Below are 21,130 nucleotides of genomic sequence, written 5' to 3'. Positions count from 1 at the left end.
AAAATGTTCTTATATGATCCTTGTTAACATTCCCTGCCATTGTAATTAAATGCACTAATTGAATTTCTAAACAAATTAATGACATCATATTTTTGTTTGTTTTGTTTCATTCCCTGTGCAATGGATGATTCATTTTTAGGTGCCTGGTTGTTGTTGTTGTTGTTGTTTCACATGCAATCTGCTTTATTTCTCACCTCTGCTGGGAGCTCCTATTGGCCCTTCAGTGAGCATTTGAGTAGAGATGCAATCTGGAAGTCCACACTGGAGCCAAGGAGGAGAGAGCTGTATATCCACCATAGCTTTCCCCTCAGTGTGATGGTGGACTCAGAAGGAAAGCAATGTGTCAGGCAGGATTCTGGCCAGGAAAGCCACAGTGAAATTCCCCAGGGCCAGAAAACCTCCTTAGGGATGTATAAAAAGTGAGCTTATGAAAGGACTCCATCAAGTGCTGAACATGTCAGACACTCCCTAAGCAGCCAGAAGAACTGTATTCCTGTTACCAGAGGCCTTTAGTAAAGTAAAACCGTTTAGAAAGCACAGAGCAATGGTTACTGGATAATGACTCCCATGCATCACAATTTCCCCTTTCATATCTCCTCCTAAGAGCTAAAAAGAGCAGAAGGATTAACTTGCATGTAAATCGTACTTTTTTAAAAATCATTTTGTCCTATGTCTTCAACTAAGATTCATAAACCGTACAACCTTACAAGAATGTATTACATTATTTTCCATATTTCCATTAGAAAGTAATGCATTATGTCTCTTGGAATACATTTTAAAAGAAAAAAAAATTATGGATTTGTCTATGCTTCATTTTAGGATGGAAAAATACAGGGTTGGAGTAAATTAGGTGAAGTGAGAGAGAAGGCCTTTCAAAACCCATTATGTAAAATCAGAGCTCATTCATATATTACACTAATAATTTTCTACTATTAGCTTCCTGGACAAATTATAAATCCTTGTAAATAAGTAGCGCAAATTATACATACATATATATATATATATACACACGCATATATCCATACCCATATATATGTGTGTGTGTATATTTTTTTTTCATGGTGCTGGGGGTTGAACTCAAGGGCTTATATTTTCAAGTTTGCAGTTCTACTTCTTATGTGAAATTTCCAGCCATTCTTTGCTTTGTTCATTTTTCAGATCCATTCTTCTGCTTTTCAGTCTAGATTACCTTCAGATAGAAATTCTCCTGCCTATGCCTCTTCAATAGGCATATAAACCATCACTCTTGACCCCAAGAACAACTTTTTAGACTGTTTTGGGGGAAGCATATTTTCAGGTTGATAATTATATGACTTTGACAAGCCTTTTAGCTTGTCAAACATAAACATTCAGTTTATGTTGCATAAAATATTTTGATAATATGTCTATATCCTGAGAGATTGTTGGCATAATAAATGATAAAATATTTGTAAGATGTTCAACAGTGTTAAGCTCCGAGTGAAAGTTCTTTATTTTTATAAAAGCAGTAATGCAAAAGGAAAAAATGAAGGGAGTGAAGGATGGCTCCCAAATGTGGCCCGGGGAGTGGGTGGTGATGGGATTCTTTGTCAAGACTGGAAACACAGGAGCAGGTTTCGGCATATCCGTGGGTGGAATTAGGGTTTCTGCCAAAATGCCACACAAATTCCCCAAGCTGTGCATCTCAGAAGTGGAGGAGCAAGTCCGGCTCCTGGCAGAGAACCATAAGCTAAAGTGCACAGATAGAAGGACGGCAAAGATGCCCTGTCCCTCTTCACTGAGCTTGAGGATTGTCCCATTGCACAGAAGAAAGCCAAGGAGCCAGAACTGCAGAAGGAACTGGCTGAGCAGAAGACAGTGGAAACAGCAACAAGTTTCAAAATGATCTGGTCTCTGATGGTACAGCAAGACTGGAAGTGTCTTCCGGACCCTGCAACCACCCTAGCCATGTCTCCTTGTCACCTCTGCCCTGGAGCCACTTCCCAGCCCACAATAGCTCCTTACGCTTTGCCTGAATACCAGTGGGTCACCATCAGCAGAGATAACTGTGCCAAGACTACTGTGAAGGACTGTGAACAGGCTCCAGAACTTGGCCAAGGCCCTAATAAGTTAGGAGAAGTATGCATGACTCATCATCACTTCCCAGGACCACAGCTCAATACCTGGGTCATCGCAGCAGGTTAGCCATCTCTGCATTCCCACAAGAGGGTCTCCCTGACTTCCACCCTCCCTCTCTGCCCCAGGAAGACACTTACTGACAAGAGGGGTTCACCAACACCATCCTTTCCCCCTGCCCCCCTCCCCCCGCCCCAGGCTGCCTGCTCTGAATGCAAGAGGGCATCCTCTTCATGTTTGATAATGAGAAGATGCTGGAGCATCAGGGGTCCCACAGCCTCTCCTGCCCTGACCTGGAGACCTACACGGTAGACATGAGCCACATCCTGGTGCTCATCACGGACAGCCCCACAAAAATCTATTGTCAATGGTGACTGAACTTTCTAAAATCCGAGTTCAACTTTCATGGTATGCCAAATGAAATGTCTGAGTTCAAAGAGTTGAAGAGTAACCCTCACAGAGACGTCTACACTGTGAGAAAGGTAGACATCTTCTACACAGCGGCCTGCAGGAACCAGATAGCACTTGTGCGTTTCACCAAGCACATGTGCCAGATGGTGCCCGGCAGAACTGTGACAGAGAAACCAGGCCAGGTGATCACCCTGCGGCAGCTGCTCCACAGCTCCACAGTCTTCACTGCGCACAGACCGCTACGATGGCAGTGTGGATTCGCGGGATGTCCATGCAGGTCTGCAGACATTCCATCACTCTGACAAGTTCAACTCCAAATACAACCCTTCGGGGGCTAGTGAACTGTGCGAATTATTTGTTGTTTTTTTTAACTTGGTTTCATTTACCTTGAAATTTTAATCTTGTAAATATTTTTTAAACACTGCCTTTATCTGCCTTTGCTCAGCTAATCAAAGGAGATTATGTCCTGGTCCTCAGAGATGGTTCTTTGTCACTCAAGTGTCCCGTTAATTTGAATGTGGAAGAGACACGGGAAGCAGAGGACAAGGACAGCATAACACTAAGTGGTGAAAATAACCAATAGCTCCATCCTGCTATTGGTGAGGGCTTCACACTGCGCTTGCTCTTGGTGCTTACTTGTGAAGTTGGTCATGTCTTCTCACTAATCTCTCTCAATGCTTCCTGATGTATAATAATTTATGAAAAAATAATTAGAGGCAAATCCAATACACCTGACATTGTAAGAAATAGTGTTGTTAGACACTCATGTACTCATACCCTTTACTCTGTTGTTCAAGGGGTAGCAACCAACAAAATACAGTACAATATTATAAGCAGGAACTACAACACTGATATATCAAACATTTCTTTTTTTAATTTTTTTGGCGGTTGTAGGGCTTGAACTCTGGGCTTGGGTGCTGTCCCTGCACTCTTCAGCTCAAGACGAATGCTCTACCACTTGAGCCACAGCACCACTTCTGGTTTTCTAGTGGTTTATTGGAGATAAGAATCTCACAGACTTTCCTGCCCAGGCTGGCTTTGAACCATGATCCTCAGATCTCAGCCTCCTGAGTAGCTAGGATTACAGGCATGAGCCACCGTGCTATGACTTCCCATGTTGCCCTTTTATTGCATTGTTAACTTCCTTTCTGTCTCTACCAGCTCTCAGACTGGCAAACACTAATCTGTTCTCCCTGTCAATAATCTCCCAAAAAGATATCATTTTTGACAGAAATTCCAAAACAATTCAGTGAGGTCAGAGTCATCTTTTCCTCAAAAGAAGCTGAACAGTTGGATATTCACATGAAAAATGACAAAGTTGGGCCCCTTCCTAGCACCACACTACCCCTTGGTAAGCGTCATGACACAAGTCACAAGAAACAATGGGAAATACTGGTAAGCTGAACTTTATCAAAATGAAAACTTTTGCATCCCCAATTACCATGATGAAAGTGAAAAATGCATCTCACATTTATTCACAAATCATAATTGTTAATATGATTCTGGTACCAAGAATATAATAAACTTAATATTAAGGAGAAGTATAATCAACCTAACACGAGCAAAAACTTTGAGGAGACTTTTTCATAAGTATGATTTACCATATTTGTGAAAGTATATCCATTCCTCACATGATTGTTTTCAACCTTTAGCTAAAGGAAGTTGGATTTATTTGGCTTTATCTACTGATATATGTGATTATCCTCTGCCAATGACCCATGGTGACAGTTTCCGTATGCAATGTCTTGTAAAGAAATATGCTGTAATAATGGCAATATAATAACCTGTGAAGACTGATAGAGTCATTTGAATATATATTTTGTTGAGACTGTTTTTGTTGTTTTTAGGTCCCATAATTTTCCTTATATATTATAGATATTTTCCATATGCATTATGGAATAAACATATTGTATCATACACATATGATGTGTATATGTATATACACATAGGCAGATATATGTATGAATAAATGTATATATGCATAAAAATTGCTGAGAACTTTTTAATAGAAATTGCACTAATCTTGCATACCAATTTAAGGACAGTTGACATTTTTACTAAGTTTTCTCAACTTAACTTAAAATGAGACAATTTAATCAATGAAAACAGTATGTTTCTCCATATATTTAAACTCTTGCTTTCCTTAATCAGTGCTTTGTGTATCGTAAGTCCTACTTAAGTAAACTGTTAGACTTGACTTAGTATTTCATTTTGTGTAACCAAAAATGAAATCTATATCTAATTTCAATTTCAATGTGTCCATTTTAATACAAAAAAACACCTGATTGTTGTATTTCCTTCTTATTTCATATGTGCTTTTGAATACAGGTATTATTTCAAGGACTTTGTTTTAATGTAAAGAGAGTAAGTTTATTTGAAAGTGAAAGGAAAGCACAAAAGGAAATTAGAGAGACTTTATATTTGAAGAGGGTCCCCAAAAAGGAGTCCCTCTACAATTTTTATTATAGATGAGTAATATTTTCTGTATACATAAACATGCTATGTGGAATTCTTAACAGTTTTTTTTCTACTCTATTTTTGCATTGTTGTTTTAACTAAAAATTGCAGCACTATGTGAACAAGAGTATGGAGAGTAGCTATCTCATGTTAAAGCTCAATCCTAAAGTATTTTACTTTCATCACTGCAAATGAGGATTGCTGTAGGCACTTTGTGGATGTTCTTTACCAAGATAAAACTGTTCCCCATAAGACAAAATTTGCATAACAAATTTTGCTATGCAAAATTTTCTCCAATGCTTTCTTCTCTGTTTCACTTAATGTAGGGAGACCAACAAATCTGGTGGTAAAGTAGATGCTTATTTAAATAGTCTCTTCTTAAAGCACATGCAAACTTCATGTGGTATGCCCCTGGCCTCCTCATTCTTAAGTCTGATAAAGAAAAATACCCTCAAAAATAAAAAGGGAACATATTCAAATAAATAAAATCAGAGACAAGAATGGGAACATCATGACAGAAAAAAAAGCAAGATTCAGAGCATTATAAGGGAATATTTTGTAAACCATTATGCCAACAAATTGAGAGTTTTGAAGAAATGGAAGAATTTCTAGCAAATTTTGATATACCCAAACAAAACCAAGATTTAAAACAAATAAATAGACCCATAACAAGTAATGAAATAGAAATGGCAATAAAAGACCACCTATCCAAGAAAAGCACAGGACAAGATGGATTCACAGCCAAATTCTGTAAGGCCTTCAAAGAATATCTACAATAGTCCTCAAACTCTTCAATGAAATTGAAAGTGAAAGATCACTACCAAACTCATTCTATGAAGTAAGCATAACCCTCAACCCAAAACAAGTCAGGGACTCATCCAAAGAAAGAGAACTATAAGCCCATTTCTTTGATGAACATCGATGCAAAACTTCTCAATAAAATTCTGGCCAACTGACTTCAATACCTTATCAAAAAAATCATATTATGAGCAAATGGGATTCATTCCAGGAATACAGAGCTGGTTCAATATATGTAGGTCAATTAAAACAATTCAATACATCAACAAGAGCAAGGACAAAAACCACATGATCATCTTAATAGATGCAGAAAAAGCATTTGACAAGATCCAACACCCATTTATGATGAAAGCTCTGGAGAAACTAGGAACCCATGGAACATTCCTCAATATAATAAAGGCTGTATATGACAAACATACAGCCAGCATTATTCTTCATGGTGAAAAGTTAAAACCATGTCCTCTAAAATCAAGAATGAGACAAAGATTTATGTTCTCTCCACTCCTCTTCAATATAGTATTGGAATTCCTACAAAGAGCAATAAGGCAAGAGACAAACATAAAGAGGATCTAAATAGGAAAGAAAAAGAAGTAAAACTCTCCCTCAATGCAGATGACATGATCCTGTATTTAAAGAACCCCATAGACTCTTCTCCCAAGTTCTATGAGCTCATCAGAAAGTTTGACAAAGTAGCAGGGTATAAAATTAACCCACAAAAATCAATAGCTTTTCTGTATGTCAATAATGAGAAGAGAGAGGCTGAAAACAGAAAAGCAACTCCTTTCATAATAGCCTTAAAAAGAAGTTCCTAGAAATTAACTTAACCAAATATGTGAAAGACCTCTATAATGAAAAATTTTTTAACCTAGAAAAAGAAATTAAGGCAGAACTAAGGAAGTAGAAAAATCTCCCATGCTCCTGGATTGGGAGGATTAACAAGGTGAAAAATAACAATACCCACCAAATCCTAACAACATTCTTTAATGAAATAGAAGAAGCAATCCAAAAATTCATATGGAATAATAGAAGATCCCAAACAGCAAAAACAATTCTTAGCAGGAAGAACAGTGCTGAAGGAATATCAACACCAAACTTCAAACTCTATTACAAAGCCATAGCTATAAAAAACAGTATGGTACTGGCACATGAACAAGCCTAAGGATAAATGGAATAGAATTGAAGACCCAGAAATAAACCCACGGACTTATAGCCACCTAATATTTCATAAGGAAGCCAAAAACACTGGATGGAAAAAAGACAGCCTGTTCAACAAATGGTGCTGGAAGAATTGACTATATACATGTAAAACACTGAAATTAGATTCTTATTTATCACGCTGCACCAGAATCAATTCCAAATGGATCAAAGACCACAACTTAAGACCAGATACCCTGAAAATTTTATAAGAAGGGTTAAGGGGAATACTAGGGCTCCTTGGCACAGGGCAAAACCTCCTAAGTAAAAATCCAGAAGCAGAACAAATAAAAAAATGGCTGGGTTAATGGGATTGCACTAAACTGCAGAGTTCTTGCATGGCAAAGAACATAGCTAGCAAGATTAATAGAAAGCCCACAAATTGGGAGATCTTTACTAGCTACCCAACAGACTAAATATACTTGGAGCTCAAAAAATTAAACCCCCAAAAACAAATCCTCAAAAAACAACAATCCCATTAATAAGTGGGCTAAAGACTTAGAGACTTCTCTGAAGTAGAAATATAAATGGCCAATAGACACATCAAGAAATGTTCAACATCTCTGGTCACAAAAGAAATGGAAATCAAAGCCACATTGAGATTCCACCTCATCCCATTTAGAATAGCCATTATCAAGAAAATGAATAATAACAGACGCTGACAGGGATATGGCCAAATGGGAATATTACTACACTGTTGGTGGGAATGGAAACTGGCTCAAACACTCTAGAAAGCAGTATAGAGATTACTCGAAAGAGTAAACATAGAGCTCCCCTATGACTCAGAAAATCCACTCCTGGACATTTTCCCAAATGACTACAAACAAGACCACATTAAAATCTACCAGCACAAGATGTTCATAGCAGCATTATTTACCACAGCTAAGGTACGCAATCAACCCAGATGTTCCTCAGTAGATAATAGATCAAGAAAATGTGGTACATATACACAGTGGAATTCTATGCTTCTATCAGAAAGAATAACATCATTGCCCTATTTATAAGGAAACAGAAGGACTTGGAAAACATAATAAGTGAAGCAAGCCAGACCCAAAGAAACATAGGCTGCACAGGTTCCCTCATTTGTAATAATTAGACACTATGTCTATGATATTCTTAGCAAAGGATCACAATAACTCAATAGCTATATGCATATGACCATAAAAAGTGATGCTTATCAAAGTGAACTCCAAGAAATGGAAACAAGAGGTGTGTGTGTGTGTGTGTGTGTGTGTGTGTGTGTGTGTGTGTGTGTGTGCTGTATGCTGTTCTTTCTTTTTCTTTTTCTTTTTCCCCTTTGGTTTTCTCCTTGTTGTCATTGTTTTTTATTTCTGTATCCTTTGTCTTATATGTAAGTTTGTCTTGTATGTAAGTCTGAGGAATGAAAAAAATGGTGGGGCAAAGTATGAACCAATGCAACAGTGAGACTCACCAGATACTATGTTTGAAATGAACTTTACAAATTGGGGTAGGGGGAAGAGGAGCCAGAAAAGTGGGAGAAAATGAAAAAGGGGACAACACTGTTTAAAAAGGAATGTACGTATTATTTTACTTATGTAACTACAATGCCTCTGTACATCATCTTTACAATAATATTTTTAAAAAGAAAAAAATGCCCTCTTTTTCCCTCTCTGAACTTTGGACTCCTGAAAAATGATATTTTATTTATTTAGTTATTATTTAATTTACCCCTTGTCATCTTATTTTCAGTGAAGATACTTGTGATCACTCACAACAATGGAAGATAACTGGCCACAAAAGTAGAAGTTCTATGAATATAGAATGTGAGGCAACTGAGTGTGTATGTACTAAGGGTAAAACAGAAAATTAAGTCACCTTTAGCACTAGTGTTCAAGTACAACTTAAAGGCTATATTAAAAATTGTGAAAATATTTCTCACTAAAATTTTTACTCCTTTCAAAGCAGGCCTCGTCCACTAGAGATATTTATGAGAATGTGACAGTAAAGAAAAGATGTTAATGTCTTCTCTATTTGAGAAATATATAGCTTGATCTTATTAAAACCCAGGGGATCAAATTGATCTCATTAAGGTTGATACTTGTGTGAAATCTTCATATTCTCAATTTTATGCCATTTGACTTTGAAAAATCGTATCTTAAAGATGTTAATATTCATTCTCCATTATTGGCTTGCACAGTATCCCCTCTTGTTCAGTTTCATTAACTTTCTATTCCTTACAATTGAGGTAAATGAACTTAATAAGCTATCATTCTTTTCCCTGGACCACTAGCTCATCCCTTTCTCTCTTGGAATTAATAAATAACAATCACCACAAAGACTTTCCTTATTTAACGAACTTAGGATACATTATTATTCTTATTGCTTAGTCTTTCCTCTAATGTGGTAGTCTCATTTCTCTTCGTTTCACTAGAATTTATGGTCACAGTAGTAATCAAACTCTATACTCGAGACTTAATTGGGATGATAATAGAATATAGAAAGGATATCTGCTGAGCTGCATATATGAGTAGTTAAGGACTGAACAGAAATAACTAACATTATGTATGACATTGTGATAATTTATCATTCTCAAGATAATTAGCATATGATTTACACAATACCCAAGTTCTTCTTGTGCATATTTATAGTCCCTCCTTTTTAAAATGTTATTCTCTGAATATCTTCCCATGAGATTGTCAATACTTAATCTATATTCTTTAAGAATCAATTATACCCACTCTCTCTGCTCTTTTTTAGCTCTTTCTCAGCTCTTTCCTTCTCTTCTCTTTCCCAGTTCTCCTCTCTTTCCCAGCACTCTCTCTTTCCCAGCTCTCTCTCTTTCCCAGCTCTCCCAGCTCTCTTTCCCAGGCCTTTCCCCACCACGTGGAGGACCAAGATGGTCTGGTGCCAGCCGGAATAATGAATAGACCTACCCTTTACCTGAAAAAAAAAGAATCAATTATATCCAAAGGAAATTAATTATATTAATCTCCATATATTCTAAGTGCAAAGATTATGCTTAATGAAAGTAACAGAGATGTTTTCCATATATTTCTCCAATTTCATTCAAACAGAGAAGATGGCCATGGTACTTAGGAAGTCTTAGCCTAAAAGCGAAGCATGAAATGTTATGCTAACAGAATGAATACTACCACTAGATGATATTTTATGAAACCTAATGAAACAAGATTGTAATTCCGTTGAAAGACACATAATTTTGGATTATGTGTCTTTTATGCCTGATAAAAGCACATGCACATATGAGGATATCTGTGAACCTGTGGGTAGACTTGTTAGAGAACAAATATATGACAATCAAAGGGAAAATTGGGAACGCAGAAGACACCAAGAGGGGACTGTGTTGCCATTTGATCAAAAGCAGATGCCCTCCAAGGCAGGATACAGATTTTATTCCAGACAGAAGAATTTAGAACAAAACTGGTATAAAGAAACACATTTTCTTTTTAGAACCATCCCACCAAAAAAAATATGAAGGAGCCAAGCTACCTGCCAGTAGCTCCTAAGAGTTACTACTTATGGGATAGAGAGTAGGGGTTTGATAATATAATTTCTTAGCACTTCTAGCACACTGTGCACAAGAGCCCTTGGGGCTCTTCAAAAAGCCCTCAGACATGGAAAGAAGAAGCATACTCACAAGAATGATAGGTTGATGGGGTTTTAAGGAATTTGGACATCTGTTACACAGTTTGCTGCCGTGTGAGACCACTCTGAGCCCACATGCAAAGAAAGAAATAATGACTCTGGAAACAGCACTCAGTCAACAACAGATGGACAGTTAGTGAATAAACACCCAGTTTCTTCTATGCTCATTGACATAACAGGGAGGCATGTTCTGCACTGCCTTCCTGGGTAAGTGGGCCACACATGGGAGAGAAAGATTTATGCTAACATAACTACACCAGAAAGAGCAGTCAACGAGGTTTCAGTGACTTTCAAATCTCTGATGCCCTGACATGAGCTTCCAAATTATATAGGAAATCTGCCATGGCAAGGAATCAGGATAAAATGGCACAGTCTAAATGGTTGGTGAGCAAGAACTATCCAAGGGCAGAACACAAAGCCTGTTGCATGGTTTCACTTCTTACATAACTGAAATTTAATTTTGTGCATGTCCTGGGACTTGAACTCAGAGTCTGCAGGTGTTCTTGACTTTTACTTGCTTAAGGCTAGTACTCTACCATTTCAGCCACAGATCCACTTTTTTTGCTGATTAATTGAAGATAAGAGTCTCATGGACTTTCATGCCTCGACTGGCTTTGAACTTTGTTCCTCAGCTCCTGAGGATCTGTGCCACTGGCAACTAGCTTGAAAATGTTTAAGCTTGGAAGACAAGTACTGTAAGTGACTTTTCATTTCCCCCCAGGCTTTTCAGCCAAGAGCCCTTAAATAAACAAACAGTGGAAAACATAAAATCCATTATCAAACTGTGGCACACTGTGATTTTTGTAGTTTCTTTATTATATTAATATAAAATACACTACTTTCTTTTGGGGGATGTGTGCACACACGTGCACACATGCATGCGTACTAGTACTGGGGCTTGACCTTGAGGCTTGTGCACCGTCTCTTAGTTGTTGTTTTTCACTCAAGGCTGGCACTGTATTACCTGAGCCACAGCTCCACTTCCAGCTTTGTTGTAGTTAATTGGAGGTAAGAGTCTCATGGACTTTTCTGGTCAGACTGATTTTGAACCATGATTCTCAGATCTCACCTTCTCACGTAGCTATGATTACAGCCATGAACCACCAGCACCCAGCTTCCCTCCCGCTTATTCCTTCCCTTATTGGTGCTGCTGTTCAAGGTGTTCTGGTTATGGGTACAAGGTGAATCACCAGTGCATATGGACACTGAAAAACCTTCTGATACCTGAGTCATTATACAATCCAAAGCTTTTTTGTGATAAAGATAATGTTGCTGGAGTCTGGAGCAAAAGCCCCAGCTCCGAGAGTCCCAGTGGACTAGGCTAGGTCATTTGTGCTAGTAAGATATTAAAGAGACAAGTAGTAGTGAATGAGAGAGAAAGATTTATTATAACATAACTACATCAGAAAGAGCAGAAAAAAGGGTTCTGTGACCCTCAAGTCTCTCTTTAGGGCTCTGACACGAGCCTCCAGATTATACAGGAAAAGAGCAAGAGGAATTCATTGTTTGCTAGGGTTGGCCAGACAGTAGTCTGGTTGATCATTATCTAAGGATTGGTCAGTCATAGTCTTGTCAAGATAAGAAATGAGAGGAGCCCATGTAACTGTAACTCCTCTGTACAGTATGTTCACAAATAAAATTAAATTAAATTAAAAAAAAAAAAAGAAATGAGAGGAGAGGATGACAGTTGCCAATGACGTTTATGGATCAGCAGCTGTCATTCCTGAGTTCAAGGTGACTGCAGAAGTGATAGACTCCAGAGGAGAAGGTTAAGGAGGAATAAACAGAGTCAGCAAGGGCAAAACCAGAGGCAGTCAGTTAAGCCAGTGACAGGTGCTCTCTTTCACAAACATGACTTTCAATGAGGAACTTTGACCTTAGAAGAAGAAATTAACTTTTTCTGTTCATTTTTCCCAGTATAGTTTCAAGTAATAGTAATCTTCACAGCTGAGGCTCTGTACGGAAAGCAAGGTCACCCAGCAATCCCACTTCTAGGCATTTACCCAAACGATCACAAACAAGGCCATACTAAAACTACCAGCACAACTATGTTTATTGCAGCATTATTCACCATAGCTAAGATATGGAACAACCCAGATGCCCCTCAGTAGATGAATGGATCAAGAAAATGTCATATATATACACAATGGAATTCTATGCCTCCATCAGAAAGAATGACATTGCCCCATTTATTAGGAAATGCAAAGACTCGGAATAAATTATATAAGTGAAGTAATTATATTAAGTGACGTAAGCCAGACTCAAAGAAACATAGGTCCCATGGTTTCCCTTATCTGTAATAACTAGTATATGTCTAGGACAAGCAGAAGAGGTCAAAAGCTGTGTACATATGACCATATAAGATGATGTTAAGTGAAATAAACCCCAAGATAGGGACACAAGAGGTTTTATCTTTGTTGCTGTTCTTCTTCATGTACTTATAATGTACTATGTGATTTTTTTTTTTGTTCTTCCCCCCTGGTATAACCCCTGATGTCACTGTATTTGATTCCAGTGTCCTGCATCTTGTATATACACTTTTCTAATTTGGGGAGGGAAAGGGAAATAACAAAATGCTAAAATAAGGGTACATGATGACCCATTGTAACAGTAAGTTGTACAAGACAATATGTTGAAAGCAAACTTCACAACTTTGAGGGGAGGAGAGGGGAGGGAGGAGTTGGAGAGGTGGGGAGGAAGGGGATGGTAGGGGAAATATAAAGGAGGGTGTAACAATGCTCCATAGTTAATGGACTTATTACCTTGCTCATATAACTGTAACCCCTCTGTACATTATCTTTACAATAAAAATATATTTTAAAAAGAAATGCTATTATTTTTCTAATACTATAACTCATACCTGAGTTCATGAGTATCAAAATATAATATTTGAGCTTAATTTACTGTTTCATATCTGTTTTATTTTTCAAAAGCTAGTAAGAACTCACAATAATTAATAGCAAATAATTTGTATGTTTCTAAAATGCTTTGTAGAAATATGTCTCAATGCTCAGTTTTTCAAATGGCACTACTCTTAAAAGCAATAAATGTGACCCTCTGGCTATCAAAAAAAAAAACTTGGGACTGGGAAGGTGGCTCAGTGGTAGAGCTCTTACCTTACATGCATGAGGCCCTGGGTTCAATTCCTCAGCACCACATAAGCAAAAAGAAAAAAGCCGAAGTGGCGCTGTGGCTCAAATGGTAGAGCACTAGCCTTGAGCTTAAGAGCTGAGGGACAGTGCCCAGGACCAGAATTCAGGCCCCACGACCGAACCAAAAAAAAAAAAAAAACCTTTGTATGTCAGGATGTGTAAAAGTAGCTCAGTATCAGAAAAGCAGGAGTGAAGAAAAAATGCAGTGAGGGTCAAGAGCAAGAGTTAGGGAGTTAGGGCATGACTCATTCCTTCTGTACAAATTGATTGTCTCTTCAGAGTATCCATCTGAAACATGATAGAAGAAAAATTACCCCTTAGGGCATCTATTTTCTTGAGGGCACTAGCTTCTCTGTAACTCCTGGGCTAGTCAGATCCTTCAGAGTCTCCTTCTCTGCAGTTCTATGGAGCTTCCACACAAGTTGAAGTCTGATGTTGCCCATACCCAAGGCACTGCAGAGCATGCACAGGGATTAAAGCAGTTCTCACCTTAGTCTCTACAGGTGATGGCTGCTGCAGTAATGATATACCACACCCATCACTGCTAGGTCTTCCAAAGAGCCCATGCCCATCCCTGCTGTCTCTGTTCTTGCTAGTTTCTGAGGTTGTGACCAAAGTGACTCAGTGTTTAGCACAGGGTTATGTCCTGTATCATATGTAATGAAGCTGGGTGCAGCTGGCTCATTCCTGTAATCCCATCTACTAAGAGTGCTGAGAGCTGATGATCGTGGTTCAAAGCCAGTCTAGACTGGAAAGTCTGTGAGGCTCTTATCACAATTAACCACCAAACACTGGAAGTGGAGCTGTGGCTCAAGTGATAGAGTAATAACCTTGAATATAAAAGCTCAGGGACAGTGTTCAGGCCCTGAGATCAAGCCCCCAGAACAGGTACAATATATAATATATATAATGTATATATCTATAAACAAAGATATATAATAACTCATTCATATTACTGAAAAATTCACCTGTTAAACATGGTGTATTGGCCTCACTAGGCCTAAGCTGTTACATATATTCAAATAGTTACTTATTTTGGAACTAGAAGGAAATAAATTAATCTATAATTTAATAAGCAATCACTAACCTACTCCTGGAAATTAATCTGAGAAATTCTATAAATTGAAAGATTTGAAGAAAAAAGGAGTTAGTAAATAATGATGGATCAATCTAATGATTCTTACTTCATCTTGAAATAATTATTATTTTAAGTACTGTAAATAAAAATATCTCCACCTGTTTATGGCATAATCTTAGATTACAAAAGCAGAATACAGTAATTTGAAATTATGATACAAAATTGCATTGATCAAAATAGGCTAAATCTCAGGCAAGGAGAAACAACTTGCTAAGTGGCTCAGTCCACTTAGTTACTTGAGAGACAGAGAGCAAGATGCAGAAACCTCAGTTCAAGGCTAGGTAATGGCTGAACACAGTGCCAGGCACCTATTATTCAAACTATAGGATGGGGAGCACAATGGCTGGGTGTAGTTATGTGTATCTGTTATCCTTAGCAATACAGGGAAGCACAAGAAAGGAATCATATCCCAGACCAGTCTGAGCAGAAAGCAAGACCCTGCCTTGAAAATAATCATGACTACTTACAAACAGAAATTACTGGACATATCAATGTCAAATATCAGGCAAACAAGCAGCAATAGGAATCTGAGGTCTGTTCCAGTGATAGAGTCCCTGCCTAGAAAGCTCCAAGCCCTGAGGTCAATCTACAGTACTGGAGAGGGGGAGGGGGAGAAGGACACAAAAAAAGACAATAAGCTTTGTGTTGACTGCTACAAGAAAATCTGTTACAATTTTAGGAGTTTCTGACCCTGAATTTAATTATTGTCCATCATGCTGGCTGTTTTCTTGGAGTCTGCAGATGAAAGGCATCCTTTCTGAATAACTATACTATTTAGTTACTATGCTAATCACTAGAGTTCTGCCTTACAATCAGAAATCATTGGGCATGTCAATGTCAAACATCAGGCAAACAAACAGCAACAGGAATCTTAGGTCAGCCTGTCCTGTTTGCTCAAGCACAGTGTGCTTACTGAGTGCATCCTGGAATGTCTGAAACTGTAGTAGTCCATTACCCAGACAGCACACCTTCAATTTGTCTGACTTCATATTACAATTCATCTTACACTGTCTGTTTGGCTCCTAGTGCTAATATCACTCAAGAGAATCTAAGAGGATTGCATCCAAGAACACTGATGACAATCGCCCAGCACAAACATTTTGCAGAGATGGGCACTTGATTGAACATTTCCTCTTCCAGCTCAGGAAGGTCATATTTTCAGTTTATTTTGCAATACTTCAACACTTGCCCAGATCCTGCGTGGGTTATCTGTTTCACTAGGAAAGGTAATTTATCCAGTCATTTCAAATTGAAGCGCAAAATCTATGTACCATTCATAATTCAATATGGATATAAGAAAAAAATTCTAGAATCTTATGGGTTATTAAACACTATATTTTACTTGTGAAGAAAATTGCAGAATATCTTCAAGCCAAGTTCCTAGGCTCTCCCTGGAGCCAGAGATACAATAGATCTCACTGTTTCTTGCAGAAGCTTCCCAGACATGAGATGATTCTCTGACAAGAACCCTAAAAATCAATACTCTGAGCTGAGAAAAATTACATCTCAGCAGTCTGTGAAGAAAACAAAACAAAATATTCTAGATAAGCATTTATTCTACAGTACACAAGTGTTGCTACTTAGAAAGGAGAGGCACTCAGTTTCATTGGCCACAAAGATTGGCAAAATGCAGACTTGAAAAAGTTTAAATATACAGAGCATTGATCACAGCGTTTTATGTGACAATGATGGGAAGAGTCTTTCCTTGAAGGAAATCACAACAGACTCCAAATGGAAGGGTGACCATGTCCTAATTTAACAGACATGTAGTTGCAAAACCCTTTCAATGAGATAAGCTAAATTCTCACTAGAAAAGCATATTTATATATATATGTATGTATGTATGTATATGTTACAGTCATGCATCAAATGTTTTCAAATAACATAGTGCATCTTACACAATTTAAATATCCAGAATTAAAATAATTAAGCAGTTATCTGTGAGTTAGGTTTTAAAAGGTTTTCTGAGCTGAGCACTGGTGGCTTACAACTATAGTTCTAGCTATTCAGAAGGCTGAGAACTAGAGGACCAATGTTTGAAGCCAACCCAGGCAAGAAGTTGAAAAGACTCCAACTCCAAAATACCCAGCCAAACACAGGGCTAGAGGTGTGACTCAAGTGGTAAAACCCTAGCTAAGCAAACATGAAGCCCTGAGTTCAAACCATAGTATTCATTTTTTAAAGTCTTTTTGTAGGTAGACTATTGAGAATTTTGCTAAAAAGTGGTGATGCTTTTGTGACAAGACTGTCCTAGTTAATACTTAATTGAAAATGTTATAGAAAAATAGAGCATTCCCAATAAAAACAAAAATGTGTAACTCTTTTATAAACAAAATTAAATTCAATTTAAAAGAATTCAAAGGCCAACACAGTGGTTCACATCTGTAATCTAAGTTTCTTGAGATGTAGAAATCAAAGAGGATCTCCACTGGAGGTTAGTCCAAAGGAGAAAACGTTAGTGAGACCCTCCCCCATTGGAACAAGTAGTTGAGCATGGTGATTTGCACCTGTGATCCCAAATGTCAGTAGTAAGAGGCTCATGATTCAAGGCCAGCGTTAGCACAAAAAATAATAATAATAACTAAAGCAAAAATAAAAGATAAAAGAAAATCTTGAAAAGTAGCTCAAGTCCCTGAATTCAGAGCATTGCTCCATTAATGCCCTTCCCCCAAAAAATAGAATTGAAGAATAAAAAAGGATGTCAAATTAGCAAACTGGACTCAATAGCCTTCAATACATAAAAATAACTAGTCAGAAACCAGGTGCTGGTGGCTCATGCCTGTAATCTGAGCTACTTGGGAGGATGAGGATCACAGCTTGGGCAGTTCCAAGTCCATGAGAGTCATCTCCAATTAGCCACCAAAAAGAAATGAAAAAGAGAGAGAAAAGGAAGGAAGGAAGGAAGGAAGGTAGGAAGGAAGGAAGGAAGGAAAGAAGGGAGGGAGGGAGGGAGGGAGAAGGGAGGAAGGGAAAAGGGAGGGAAAAGGGAAAGGAAAGGAGAAAGGGAAGAGAAGGGAAAGGAAGGAAAGGGAAGGGAGAAAAGGGAAAGGAAGGAAGAAGGGAAGGGAGGGAGAGAGATAAAAAGAGAGAAGGAAGGAAGGAAGGAAAGAAGGAAGGAAGGAAGGAAGGAAGGAAGGAAGGAAGGAAGGAAGGAAGGAAGGAAGGAAGGAAGGAAGGAAGGGAAGGAGGGAGGGAGGGAGGGAGGGAGGGAGGGGGGAAGAAGGGAGGGAGGGAGGGGAAAGGGAAGGGGAAAGGGAAGGGAAGGACAAGGAAGGGAAGGGAGAAAAGGGAAAGGAAGGAAGAGGGGAAGGGAGGGAGAGAGAAAGAGAAAAAGAGAGAAGGAAGGAAAGAAGGAAAGGAAGGAAGGAAGGAAGGAAGGAAGGAAGGAAGGAAGGAAGGAAGGAAGGAAGGGAAAGAAGGAAGGGGGGAGTTAAGAAAGGAAAGGGAGGAAGGAAGGCAAGCCAGAAATGGGTCTGTAGCTCAAGTGCAGAGCACTAGCCTTAAGCACAAAAGTTCTGTGACAACACTCAAACCCTGAGTTCAAGCCCCAGGACTGACACTAAATAAATAAATAAATGGATAGGTTCTAAACTGGTTCTAGGCTATAATATTGAGAACTCTATTAAATAGGAAAATAAATTATAAAATGCTTAGAAATAAATGTAACAGAACTTTTGCAAAACCTGTACATGGAAAACTTTTTAAAAGTTCCTTAAGGAGATGACAGAAACTTGGAAAAAAAGAAATACATGTTCAGAGATTAGAGAGGAAGATATTTTTTGATTCAAGATAATATAACACATCCTAAAGACATCGGATCTCACTCAGTTGATTCATGTATTTAAGGTTGTCCTTCCTGGCCTCTCTAATTAAAACTGTGCAGAACTAGTACCTGAGTAGACTGGTGGAATGGTGAAGTAAACTAGAGTACAAATACTGACCTCAAAATAAAATGAAAATCTAATATATGACCGAGATAGTATCTCAAATCACTGACAGAGATATGGAACCAATCCAGATGCTCCTCAGTAGACAAATGGATCAAGAAAATGTGAGATATATATATATATATATATATATATATATATATATATATATATATATATATATATCTCATTCCATCAGAAAGAATGACACTGCCCCATTTGTAAGGAAATAGAAAAACTTGGAAAAAAATCATATTAACTGCAGTAAGCCAGACCCAAAGAAACATAGGTCCCATGGTTTCCCTAATTTGTAATAATTAGTATATGTCTAGGGTAATCCTAGCAGATGAACAGAATAGGTCAATAGCTATGTACATATGACCATATAAGATAATGCTAGGAGAAATGAACTCCAAGACATGGACACAAGAGGTTTTTCTTTGTTGTTTTTAATGTACTATGAGATTTGTTATTTCTTTTGTATGTTTCCACTATGGTTTTATCCCCTGTTGTCACTGTATTTGATTTTGGTAACTTGTGTATTGTATATACATTTATCTGAATTTGGGAAGGGAAGGGGAACAACAAAATGATGAGACAAATGACAAAGGGTGAACCAATGCAACAGTGATACACACAAGACAATATGTTGAAAATGAACTGTACAACTTGGGGAGGGATTGATGGGGAGGGAAAGTGGAAGAAAAATGAGGGAGGAGGTAACAATGTTCGACATGAAATGTACTCACTACCTTACTATGTAGACGTAACCCCTCTGTACATCACCTTGACAATAAAATAAAATATAAAAAAGAGGAAATTGAATCCCTAACACATACCTGTCACAATAATAAATCCCAATAAATATGAGAAATAAATGTTAAAAACCACATAATTTATGAGTGCTAATTTTTAATAAATACCCTACTCTTTAATAATTGAATAATTTGTTACTTAGTGCTATGAAAAACAAACATGTGATAGTTATTTGTTATCCATTTCATCAAATCTAAAGTGTGATTAGTTAAAAGATTGCAGTGTTATTTTATATACCACCAAGAAGGAAACAAGCTATGGGTCAAACTACAACACACTTCCTTATTATTTTAAGAGGCAGAACTATAATTAAGCAGCAGTGGTTCATGCCTGTAATACTAGCTACTCAGGAGGCTAAGATATGAGGATCATGGTTCAAAGCCAGATCAGGCAGGAAAGTACAGCCAACTATTATTTCCAAGTAACCAGCACCCCCAAAAAAGGTGCTGAAGTTGTGTGAAGTTGAACTGAAGTTGTGGCTCAAGTAGTAGACTGCTAGCCTTGAGGGAAAAGAAACAAAAATGCTCAGGAAGAGTGCCCAGGCCCTGAGTTTAAGCTCTAAGACAAACATCAAAAAATAAAGAAAGAAAAAAGTTAATTAAAAATTTTTGAAGAATGCTTTGTATTTCCTATTGATTATTCTACATTGAATTACATTTCATCACAGAATGATTAATGTCTATGGTTTTTCGCATCTGTGGTGCCATGATCCACACCATGTTGTGGCACTTAAAACAATTAATAAAGGAGATGCATAGCCATAGTTCACTAGAAGCTAAGGAATTTTTCAGCATTACTTTCTAATTCTCTTTCAAGACATGCTGGTCCACTCTGCAAGCTTTGACACAGCTCTTTGATGTGTGCAGCTAATGACAACTTTGTATAGCTGCCACCTGCTCAGTCATAGCTTTACAATTCTATTTTATAGATGTTAAGTGTATAATAATGTGCTCTTTGCAGCAATGCACTATACTATAAGCCCGGCACTATTTACCAAAAAAGAAAAATGCAGCCTCTATAATTTACATGACCTAATCCAAAGATGAATCCTAACACATATGTTAGGGTCTTACAGATAAGGAAGCTAAGGCTCAGGAAGGTTGAGGGACTTTGCTAAGACCACACAGGTTAAACTTGGGAAAACCAGTGTTGAAGCCTAGGCTAGTATGGCTTTAAAAGGTATGTTCCCTGGCCCAGCTCTATAGTCTGCCCATGGGTTGTTTAGGGTCTACTTGGAAATAGACAATAAGCTTTCAATATTGAGGAAGGATTCATTTGGTAGAAACTTTAATGAGGAACTAGAATGTCTAGCACTGATTCCATTGCTGAGCTGAGGCTGAATAGAATAGGAATTTCCTGGGTGAAGAACTGAGATAAGGTTGCTGACACAGGGAATAATGACTTGTGGCATTGCAGGAAGCATTCACTATGAACACTAGCAAATGATCATGAATTTAAGAAGGTTTGAATCAGCAGAACTAAGCCTATGCTGTTCCTGGACTTGAGATCAACCGCATTTC

General features: G+C 37.9%; 1 pseudogene; it reads left to right on the top strand.

The window, feature by feature from the left end:
• The first annotated feature begins 1,630 nt into the window (after positions 1–1,630).
• On the top strand, positions 1,631–2,904 carry LOC122095749 (annotated as a pseudogene).
• Positions 2,905–21,130: the final 18,226 nt, after the last annotated feature.

This window comes from Dipodomys spectabilis, unplaced genomic scaffold, assembly GCF_019054845.1.
Source record: "Dipodomys spectabilis isolate Male_0828 unplaced genomic scaffold, ASM1905484v1 ptg000015l, whole genome shotgun sequence".
NCBI classification, from domain to species: domain Eukaryota; kingdom Metazoa; phylum Chordata; class Mammalia; order Rodentia; family Heteromyidae; genus Dipodomys; species Dipodomys spectabilis.
This window is presented reverse-complemented; position numbering and strand designations above follow the sequence as displayed.